The following is a 12,015-nucleotide window of genomic DNA, read 5'->3' on the forward strand; positions in this document are numbered from 1 at the left end:
CTCTAAGTCTCTGAAGGAGCTTCACTTCTCTAGTTTGTTATTTCTGTTCAGCGCAGACATTATTATTTCACTGCCGTCTTTACTTTATTAAGATATTAGACTTTCTGTCCAACTCTCAAACTTTTAAAGCTAATTCTTCTGACGTCTTTTGGACTTTTGGCTCTGTAAAGGGAAGAGTGAGATTTAGATGTTGTTAGCAGGACTAATTAGCAGCTACATTGAGATGTGTGAATTGCTTTTCAGCCAATAATAACCCACAACACCTCCCACAAACACCCTAACCCCATGAAGACGTGTAGGTGCAGGGCAGAAAACAAACATTTTACTTTGTAGACACAAGCTCTGCTCGCGGAATAAACGCTTCCCGACAGCTCTGACGTCCCGCCACCAATAACGACTTCATCCCGTTAATAAATCGGTAAGAATAGCTCCTGTTTGCTCCAGATGTTGGACAGCTCTGCTACGGATCAAACACAGCTTTGATTGTGAGTTCTCTTTCATTTTCCTCTCGTTCTGTGGAGCTTTCTTACAGCGCTCCTGCAGATCAGAAGCCTCCCGTGCAGCCTTTTGTTGGACGAGTTTCCAGAAGCGAGGGGGCGGAGCGGGTTCATCCCAACAACGCTCAAACACACGACCCAGAACGGTCAGAAACAGGGTGTCAGCTCGACTGAGAAGCCGAGGACAGACTGCTTTACAGACAGGAACGCGGCTGCAGGAGAACATGAGGTTCACAGAGAGGCGCCGGTGTTTATCTGACCCTGGACCTGCACTCCTCTCGCTGCTTTGAGGCTAACTATTCTAAAAGACCTTGCTCAAAGTACACCTCACCTGAGCAGGGGTTACCTGCTTATTTGTGTTGTTAGTTATATGAATTCAGAGCTTCCAATCTTTGCCGTGAGTTCAATCTCTTGACTCCAGCATGAACGAGACTGCAGCCACCGAGAAACCTGCTGAAAGAACTCCTGTTCGCCGACTGCTCTTTCAACCCCGGAACTCAACAACTCTTTTCTGAGAGGCTGACTGCTACCGGCATGCCAAGAAATAAGCAACTACATGCAGATCTTGAGTCCTATCTTTGTCTACTTTAAACCATCGGTCCAAAGAAAGAGGTTTCTGATCCGAGGACAGAGATTGACTTCTTTATGAGTCCATGTACTCTCAGCTCTACCGGAGGACTGTGGAACGAAGATATTGCTCTGAAACCACATAAGAGTCAAAACACAATATGCACAATGGTTCAATGTTCTTCTTGAACCGGCATCGGAGACTGAGATATGAACGTTTGCTGTAAAATATCAGATCAGATTGTCGTATTTTTTGTAATAAAATATCCTGATTTGAATAAAACTTCAGATCAAACGGTGCAGAATAAGGGTTATTAGGGTCAGAAAGAGTAAGGAAAAAGCAGTAAAAGGAAGATGTTGAGGCCAAACCTCACAATAGCAACCCATGCACCCAGAAGACAGCTTTGAGTTTTGTCTCTGAAGATTTAAAATCAGTGCAGAAGGAAATCGAGGAAGATCCGTGAGAAAGAATAAGACTCAACAATTCTAACCTGCGCGACAGGCCTGTCACAATCTGAAAAACAAAGACAACAGCATGAGGATAAGATGGAGTCCTGCTGGAAGTCCTCCTGACTCCCTGAACCCGTCTAATGTAACACCTGGTTGCAGTTTTTCCGCTCGGCTGGCAGTGAACCCCTTGTGCTCCCCAGAAGCAGGTCAGGAGTCCCAAACAAACCGTCAGAGTCTACCTCAGCATTTAGATCTGCTCACTTTACCTCGCCTGCCCCCCCCCTCCCGCCCCCGCCCCACAGGAGGATGAGTGCTTTTAGGAGTACCAGGCGAGGTAAATGAAGCGTACCTGAAGCAGCGATACATCAGCAGAGTTTATGGAGGGGGATCTGCTGCTGAGGGACCAGGATGTTCTCCACACTCCGGAACCCTCGGGTTATTTATCTTTCAGTCACTCCATCTTCCTGTTCCTGCACCGACAGCCCTGCAGGCGGGGGAGTATCGCTCCGATTGTCGTCCTAACTCTTTCACTAAGCCGTTACAGAACGAAAAGCGAGTTAATGCCCATCGATTTGACAAAGTACACATATAAAGAGCTGCAGGAATGAGTCCTAAAGCCTGGGAATGATTCATCATTGTAGGACGTACGTCTCTCCCTCTGCCTCCAGACTCTATGCTAAGCTAAGTGCCTTTGCTCATTAGAGTGAACAGCATTCAACCCAACAGGCACAATTCCAGAATACTACCCTGTAGAGTGAAGCAGGAATGAGTCCTAAAGCGTGGGAATGAGTCAGCATTTCATCACTTCCTGTCTCTTGGTCTCGAGGTCAATGGTTCTCTGGATGGGGACTCTGATAACATTTGAGAAGGGTCAGTATTTTTATCTACCTCCACCATTAGGTCGTAGATTATAGGAATGAGTCTCAAAACCCAGAACCAGGGACATGCTGCCTTCAGGGACCAACACAGAAATAGGACGTCCCTGCACCGCTCTGCAATGGAGGTGTCTGCATAGTTTTGGCCACGTGCTGCTCCCTGTTTCACTCTCTGCTTCTTCATCGCTTTACGTCTTTGCCCTCTCTGTTGCTGACTCAGCACGGCTCCTCATAATAACATAACCAGCCAGTCAAATCAATTACTGCTGGCCCCGCAGCGCTCACACCCCGTCACACACACACACACACACACACACACACACACACACACACACACACACACACACACACACACACACACACACACACACACACACACACACACACACACACACACACACACACACACACACACACACACACACACACACACACACACACACACACACACACACACACACACACAATTAAGTATTTCTGGGTGTTCAGACAGCGGGGGAGGCAGATCCAGACGTTAAACAGCTTCAGGCGACTGAGAATGCTCACTTTGCTCTTCTATTTTGAGCTCTAAAGGATGATTCCACCCTGAAACCTCTGCCCCATAAACCAGCGTCATGCTACATCAGAGAGTCAGATATTCAATCAGCAGTAAAATATATATTGCGATACCTTTGGGGATTTTATTCCCAAATATATTAAAACAAGGATTAATAGAACTCTCAGGAACGTTCTGGTAAAGATGTCATTTTTTAAAGTCATCATGGGAGTCTCTACGGAAATCTAAACAATAAGAAACAAAGTTAAGAAAGAAATCTGATTCTTTTTCTTTTGTCAAAAGTGAATTTTTACTCCGGAAATGAAACGAAGAAATAATAAATATATTTATTTATTTTCTTACTTTTTAATATATTTTGATCCATGTTGATTCATTGAGTCCTTTCTTTCCCTGAAACGTGATTACACACACACACACACACACACACACACACACACACACACACACACACACACACACACACACACACACACACACACACACACACACACACACACACACACACACACACACACACACACACACACACACACACACACACACACACACACACACACACACACACACACACACACACACACACACGGCGTCAGGCTCAAAGCTCTTCTGGTCCACTGCCTCCCAGGATCAGATTTAAAGAACATGGCATGGTTAAGACCCAGCTCAGAAAGGGAAGCAGCGTGATATCCAGATGTTCCTCCGGGGGGGGGGGGGGGTATTTAACTTGGGTTTGCTGACTCAACAGTAATACCTTGGTAAAGCATTAGAGAAGAAGGGCCTTGTTTGGTGCAGATCCTCCCTAAAAATGGGCCCCTTATGAAATAATTGGCCCTGTTTGTCCGTACAGGCTTGCCGTGGTTTCCTTTGTTCTAGAAAAATCTATGGACCACAACAGCTGTTTCTCTTCTGTTCATTAATGTTTCTCTTCTAGGGGTTTTGTTTGCGTTTCAGTTTTACAAAATAAGAACTTCCTGTCACCTCTGATACCTCCATTATTTATTCCTGCATCTCTTGGTTGGTGTTTTTAGTGATATAGTTTTTCTGGGCACTGAAATACTGTACATGGTCCTGTTCTGACAGCCGACTGTTTGTCTACTGATGAGTTTTTGTTTGCTTTCCACAGCCTGACCTTTCAAACACAAACCGTCTCCCAGTCTGACTATCCTTCATCACACACGTCTGCCTTCGTCTTCGGAAACACAGAGTTGTCTCCCGAGAGAGAGAGAGAGAGAGAGAGAGGCTTGGAGCGAGAGGAAGTTTGAAAGTCTGAAATTTTGAGACCTTGGGTTGGCAGAAGAGAGAGATAAAGCGTGAGCGCCGGGAGCCGAGCGCAGGAGAAGGACGGGCTGCCAGCTATGTGACAATAATATCCCACTTCACACACTTCTGATGGGCGCACTGATGCACAAATGTACTGTTAGTGGCGTGTGTGTGTGTGTGTGTGTGTGTGTGTGTGTGTGTGTGTGTGTGTGTGTGTGTGTGTGTGTGTGTGTGTGTGTGTGTGTGTGTGTGTGTGTGAAAGCACCACAACACATGAGCAGCTCCAACCCAACTACAAGCACTCAACCTTGGATATCCTTTCCATCACGCCAATTCAAACCCTGAAGGATATTAATAGTGTTTTTGTTAGTGAAGGGGTGTGTGTGTGTGTGTGTGTGTGTGATGATGTAAGACGGTGTCCTGGGTCTCGCTGTCACGCGTCCAGAGGACAGTGAGTGACAGGAGCTGTGCTTTCACAGCGGGATAACAACGTTTATATCCTGGGAGACTTTTCTCCGATCCTGTTATTTTTTGGAAGGGTAATTGAACGTGTTCCAATGCAAAATAAAAATATCAAACGTGCGAAGAATTAAATGTTTTGCTACGGGGAAGTGATAAAAACCCATTACAGTGATTTAGAGACAGTTTGAAGCTTTTATATTATCAAGCGGTGGAGTGACTGTGATGAAGCTCTGATGAAAGATAGAAATGAAGTGCTGGATGGATCGCCCATGCATTTATTAAAGAGCTGAATGGTGTTTACAGGGTGAATACTAATGAGGTAGGCGATCCCTTCCCTTACATTGTTAGCCCTTAATTAAATGGGTGCCATCAGTGTTTATCACTGCCATGTAAATGCATCCACTGGGCTAAACTCCACCTACTGTGTAAGAAGGCCCTGGCCCTCTTCTACGAGGCTGATGAAACCCATTTAATAGCCGGATGACATTTGAACAGGTCTGTCTCTTTATCCAACACCACCATGAGGTTATAAATCATATGGATGAGTCCTAAAAGCCTGCATGACTCAGCCTTCTAGCACTTTCTGTTCCCTCTTCAAGGGCTTCCTGAATGTGTTTTTGGTTGTTAGCATAAAATAAGATCTGTGTCTGGTGGATTTTGAGACGACTAAACGTCATCACGCCCAACATTAGCCGCCTTTAGCTTAGCGGTGGTGACGTGAAGTCATGTGACCGTGCTGTAGTTCCTTTATAGCCCAACATTAGCCGCCTTTAGCTTAGCGGTGGTGACGTGAAGTCATGTGACCGTGCTGTAGTTCCTCTATAGCCCAACATTAGCCGCCTTTAGCTTAGCAGAGGGGACCTGAAGTCATGTGACCGTGCTGTAGTTCCTCTATAGCCCAACATTAGCCTCCTTTAGCTTAGCGGTGGAGACGTGAAGTCATGTGACTGTGCTGTAGCTCCTTTATAGCCCAACATTAGCCTCCTTTAGCTTAGCAGAGGGGACCTGAAGTCATGTGACCGTGCTGTAGTTCCTTTATAGCCCAACATTAGCCGCCTTTAGCTTAGCGGTGGAGACCTGAAGTCATGTGACCGTGCTGTAGTTCCTCTATAGCCCAACATTAGCCTCCTTTAGCTTAGCGGTGGGGACGTGAAGTCATGTGACCGTGCTGTAGTTCCTTTATAGCCCAACATTAGCCTCCTTTAGCTTAGCGGTGGAGACGTGAAGTCATGTGACCGTGCTGTAGTTCCTTTATAGCCCAACATTAGCTGCTTAGCAATGGAGAAATCCCATTGGCTGTTAGTGGAGGGAACCAGGGAGATGCTGCCTTCAGGTTCGACTGCATAAATAGGACATCCTGCAGCTCTCTAAAGCTACAGCAGCTGAAAACATGATAGAGAGAGCTCCCCCAACACCTTCTCTTAGAGTGCAGAAACACTTAGCAACAGAAGTGTCGCTTAAATCCCCCCGAAGTGAGAATATCAGGATCACTTCTTTCAAACGGTTCGATTCCTCAGAGGCGGAGCAACCTGAAACTAAACTTTTATTTTTCACATTTCAACCATCGACTTACGCTCCAGTTCTTTGGAGAACATTTTCCAGCAGCCGTGTCCCCGGGACGATCGGGCCGGGAAGAAATAAAACATGAGAGGAGGCGAGGCGAGGTGGGGGGAATTTTTAAGAGATGAGGCCGAATTAGAGCGGGTTGATGGGGAGGATAGACAGTGAGGCAGGAGGTGAGGTAAGGTGCTACACTTCCACTTTTTGGACAGAAGTTAAGGGGAGGAACTACCCCACTTGGATTTGACTTTCAGATAAGTTACGTGTGAAGAGCAGAGTTAGAATTTTTACATCAAATCTTCATAATCCACTCGGTGTCTGCAGATAAAGTGGAGGATTGAAGATCTATAATTTAATCCCTATGGTGGATTATTCAAGACAAATTCCACTTTGTTGGAACTGCATCTTCCTGTGCGTGTCTCCTGACCAGGCAGACTCACTCCTTTACCAAAGTGTTCTGGGTTAAAATACTAACTAAATGTCCTCTTCTCAAACATAACTCCATAAAGCGCACGTTTCAAGATCAGCCCTTTTTTTCCGGGACTACGGTTGTTTTCGACTTTCAACAGGGTTTCTAATCAGGCCGTAAAAGTCCATCTAAATTATTATTATAACAACATTATATTAAACCTAATTACTTCAAATCATTCCTACAGTACATCTGCATGCCTTTCACTAGTGGAACCTTTAAAGTGTTTTACAGCTGAGTTTATTGAGCGTTTTCTCCGCCGGTTCAGCTGCAGAGCTTTATTATCACACGCTAATTGGAAAACCAGAAGCCATTAACTCCACACAGAAAAATACCAATTGATACAATTAGGAGGCGGAGTAATTCTACACTAATGTAATCTTATCCTCTGCTGTCGTCATTATCTGTCTTTGCCAAAATCACATTAGTGCAGCATGCTTCATACCCTCATAAATACCAGTGATCCTTTGAGACGCACACAGATATTTTACAGAGGCATTAAGAAGACGAGAGAGGATCATCTGCTCCTCTGGGGAAGGCTACCCATTACAACATGTTTGCATTTATATTGATTAAAGGCAAACATGGCTGCAATCCTAAGCCTATTTTTGGGAATGGAAACGGTCCACAAAGCCACGACGTTTTTCTCAGAAGTAGATTTCCTTTTTTTTGTCTTTGTTTCTGAGATTATGACTTTTTAGCTTTCTTCCAGAATTTAGATTTTTGTTAATAAATGAAAAAATACCAGATTATTTACGGCTTCACTTTTTCCTTCAGAATTCAGATTTGACTTTTTTCATTGTTAATCATTTGTATAATTATGGTGCATTGTTGGGGTGAGCTACCCTTTCCCATTCCTACATTAGCTTGAAGTACAGAATGAGCACATCACATCAAATCTTTAACTTTTTCCTCAAATTTACTTTTTTCAGATTTGGACTTTTCAAAACGTTTCATAATTGTCTTATATAACGATGTTGTTGGAGCGGCTCGAGACTTTCAATGCCATTTGTACTCAATAGCTACTGTGCATATTACAGGAAAACCTTTGAGTCTTGAATAATTGGATTCTTTTCAAAGTTTGATTTTTTTTTCTTAGAATTTTTAATTTTTCCAGATTTTTCTATAATTTACAAACAAGGATCTCGGTAAAAAGTACTGAATCCAAGGAAGCCGTTTTAACCTGAGTCTCACACTCACTAATGAAACTCAAAGGGAGTCAGAGGGAAGCAGCAGGAGGAGGAGGAGGAGAGGGAGAAAAGGAGGGAGGAAGTAGAGTAAGCAGAGCAGGAGTAAAGAAGAGATAAGAGGCCAACGGTTGGAGGACAGAAAATGAATTCAGGTGAAATGAAAGCAGCTTGGAGATGAAAGCATCGACAGGAGGAGAGGAAATGAGAGACGGGGGGGAGAGGAGAAGATGAAAAGGGAGGACATTACACTAAGAGGCTCCATCATTTCTGCCTCCGTACATTATCTTTAATATCACACACATTCCGGCACACACACTCCCCTAACTTCCCACATTTCATAATCCCAGCGTTTCTTCTTATTTCCATAACTGCTCTGATAATGCTTCGGTGGAGGGAGAGGGAAATTCAAAGCAGGGAGGGGGGGTCGGAGCAGATTACACGTGTTGAATCCAGTTTTATCTCTCGGAGCGCAGCAGACCCGGAGTAACCGGCAGAATGAGCGTGTTAGGATTCAAAGGGAGGAGGTAAGCAGGTCACATGACTTCAACACGTCTACAGCAAAAACACATAGAACCCTAATCCTGATCTGGATCGCACTTGGGACTCATGCCACGCACTTCATTTACGTGTTTTAAAACTGATACCTGCTGTCTAAATATTAAATATTCATAATGCTGCCGCCTCCTGCGTTATTCGACACGATCCATACCAGACATGGACTAAAAGGTCCATATTTCACTGAAAGAACAGTGATTCTGACCACAGACTTCAGGTTTCCCTTCTGTTCCTTGTGAGGAGCTTCAAGGTTTCATAATGTCTCAGTTTCAGCTTTTTACAGCTGCCTATTAAAGTTCTATGATGTTTACAGTGAGGTGTAGAGAAATAGAGGCAGAGATCATTGTCAGCCTTTCAAGGAAAAAACAAGTACGATGTTTAAAAATGAATTTAGCTTGTTTGTCTCACTAACGAGGTAATTAGGAGACACAATATACTCATTCTAACACCAAGCAGGATCTTGTCCTACACAGCCCAATAAATCAGAGGCAGGTTAAGATCCATAATTAGGAAATAATGATGGCTTAAAAGCTTCTAGGCTGGGTTCAGGAAAGTTCAGCCCTGTCTTTTTTTAAGCAGAAGCACGATTAAATAACCTGATGCAAACGTATTCATTATCACCTTCACAATTATACTTAGAGCTCACAGCGACACAGAGTTCGTCTTATTTCAAACGACTGCTGTGTTTATTCTAACCCGAGGTGATGAAGCAGAGGAAACAGAGCTCCTATTTCACTGACAACTTACATTATATTCATTTCATCATTTACACACACACACACACACACACACACACACACACACACACACACACACACACACACACACACACACACACACACACACACCACACACACACACACACACACACACACACACACACACACACACACACACACACACACACACACACACACACACACACACACACACACACTGCAGTAAGATAGTTAGAGCTGTGCAGACGGAGGAGGAAGAATGATTTCTGTCATTAAGTGTAAAACCTTCACGAGTATCGGAGGAGACAAATCAAAGTTATGTGACACATGCATCAGAGAGAGTGAGTGTGTGTGTGTGTGTGTGTGTGTGTGTGTGTGTGTGTGTGTGTGTGTGGCAGTATATTTCTCACAGCTATAAACTGGGCTGAGTGTGTGACTGATTTGAGTGTCAGATGTGAAGCATGTAGAGAACATTAACTACAGCGTGACACACACACACACACACACACACACACACACACACACACACACACACACACACACACACACACACACACACACACACACACACACACACACACACACACACACACACACACACACACACACACACACACACACACACACACACACACACACACCTGCTGTGACTCCTCCCTGTGTGAACACAGAGTCAGGGGGGCGAGCGAGTCCTCCGATCCTTTTCAATTAAACACAAACACACACACCTTCACTGAGTAACACACTGATCTGACTGCAGAGTACATCCTACTTCCTGTGGAGAACCGGCCAATCAGAGGAGACATGAAGACACATCTGGACGGTTTATTCCGGAATAAGGACACTACAGTTCCTCAATTTAGAGATGAACACTAATCACTGAAATCAGAAGATGACTTTGGCGCTAATTAGAAATGAACGATTACAACGAGCGCAACTTTTGTAATGTGTATTATTTGAGCCACTACGCTATAGAGCACTTCAGGGAGTCGAAGCTCGCTCACTTCCTGCAGTTCTTCTTCTGTGGTGCCGGATGAGTCTCCATGCTGGTCAACATCAACAGGGACGCGGCGAGACGCTCAAATGCTCAGCAGACAAACTCTCTCTGAGTTAGGGTATCAGATGCCCAATAAGCAGCGTGACTCAAAACAGATCGTCCAGTTCTGAAGAAAAAGTCAAATAAAAAAAACTATAATAAAAAAGAAATCTAATAATGAGGAAAAAACTAATTATTACAAAGAATGTAAAACTATAAAACAAATCTAATTATGAGAAAGTGAAAAGCTCATTCAGAAAACCATTGACCTCCAGACCAGGGGACAGCCTTCAACTCAAAAAGCTGGAGATAGTTTGGAATGGGTGCATGTGATGGAGAGCGCAGTAACTTAATACACACTTCTTAAATGATGAATGTGGATTCCCATTCATCTCCTTACATCAAACACAGCGCCTGGTATTATTCACTGCCGACGCTCAGAGTCAGACGGTTTCACTCCAGCGTGTCTGTAAATCTCCTCGATGTTTCAGAGGCGACATAAAGGCCTCTGTCTGACTGCATTAATTACCTCATGGCAGTAAGATCTGTCCTCTGTCTCTAAATGAACCCTGGAAGGGATCCTCTCAGAACAGGAAACACCAGTAAAGTAAGAACCCTGTGCTTCAGCATGAGTCCTGCACCTCTCCTCTTCCTCTTCATCACTCAGCTCCTATTCAGGTGGACCGGTGCTTCATTAGTCACACGTCAAACACACACACACACACACACACACACACACACACACACACACACACACACACACACACACACACACACACACACACACACACACACACACACACACCCCCTCACGTATCTAATGAATAAGTAGCGCTCTTCACACTCATGTATCTGCATTTCAAACGTCCTAACAGGCGTGTAAATCTCTGCCGCTCCCTCTCCTGCATGAAGTATGTTTAAAGATGCGCGGTAAAGGCCCCACGTTCCCAACGAGGAGGAACGAAAGGCGAGGAGAAACACGGAGAACGGCGAGGAACGTAAACCTCTGGGAGGATTCAGACTGAGGACGAGAGACAGAGATATGGATTCACAGAGAGCCTTTAACACGGTATCGACAGGTCTCCATAGCCAGTTACACCCACACACACACACACACACACACACACACACACACACACACACACACACACACACACACACACACACACACACACACACACACACACACACACACACACACACACACACTTATAAATACACCAGTGGATGAAGTTAATTAAAGAAATGAATGCAAACTGAAGAACAAACGCAGAACTATGATTGAAACCTGCATCACGTCTGATTAACTCTGAGCAGGTTCCTGGAAACATTAAGGCACACACGCTGATGATTATCAGAGCGAATGTTCAAGGGGATGTGCTCATTAGAGTAGGAACAGGGTTGTTGACATGTAAACACACACACACACACACACACAGCTCTGGATCAATAGGTGGCATCTGACTTTAAACCAGACATGTTAACCAATACCTGTCAGAACAGCAAATCTATAGTCTGAGCACACACACACACACACACACACACACACACACACACACACACACACACACACACACACACACACACACACACACACACACACACACACACACACACACACACACACACACACACACACACACACACACACACACACACACACACACACACACACGTATTTGTTTAAAGCACGGCCGTTGTTCATGCTGCTCTTTGTGGTGTTCCCTCTCCTGTAGTGTGTTCTATATGTTTTAGTGCATGTAAATGGTCTGCAGAGACCCTGTGTTCCTCCAGAGGGACACATCCTTCAGATATGATG

This window comes from Eleginops maclovinus, chromosome 10 (genome assembly GCF_036324505.1).
Source record: "Eleginops maclovinus isolate JMC-PN-2008 ecotype Puerto Natales chromosome 10, JC_Emac_rtc_rv5, whole genome shotgun sequence".
Taxonomy (NCBI): domain Eukaryota; kingdom Metazoa; phylum Chordata; class Actinopteri; order Perciformes; family Eleginopidae; genus Eleginops; species Eleginops maclovinus.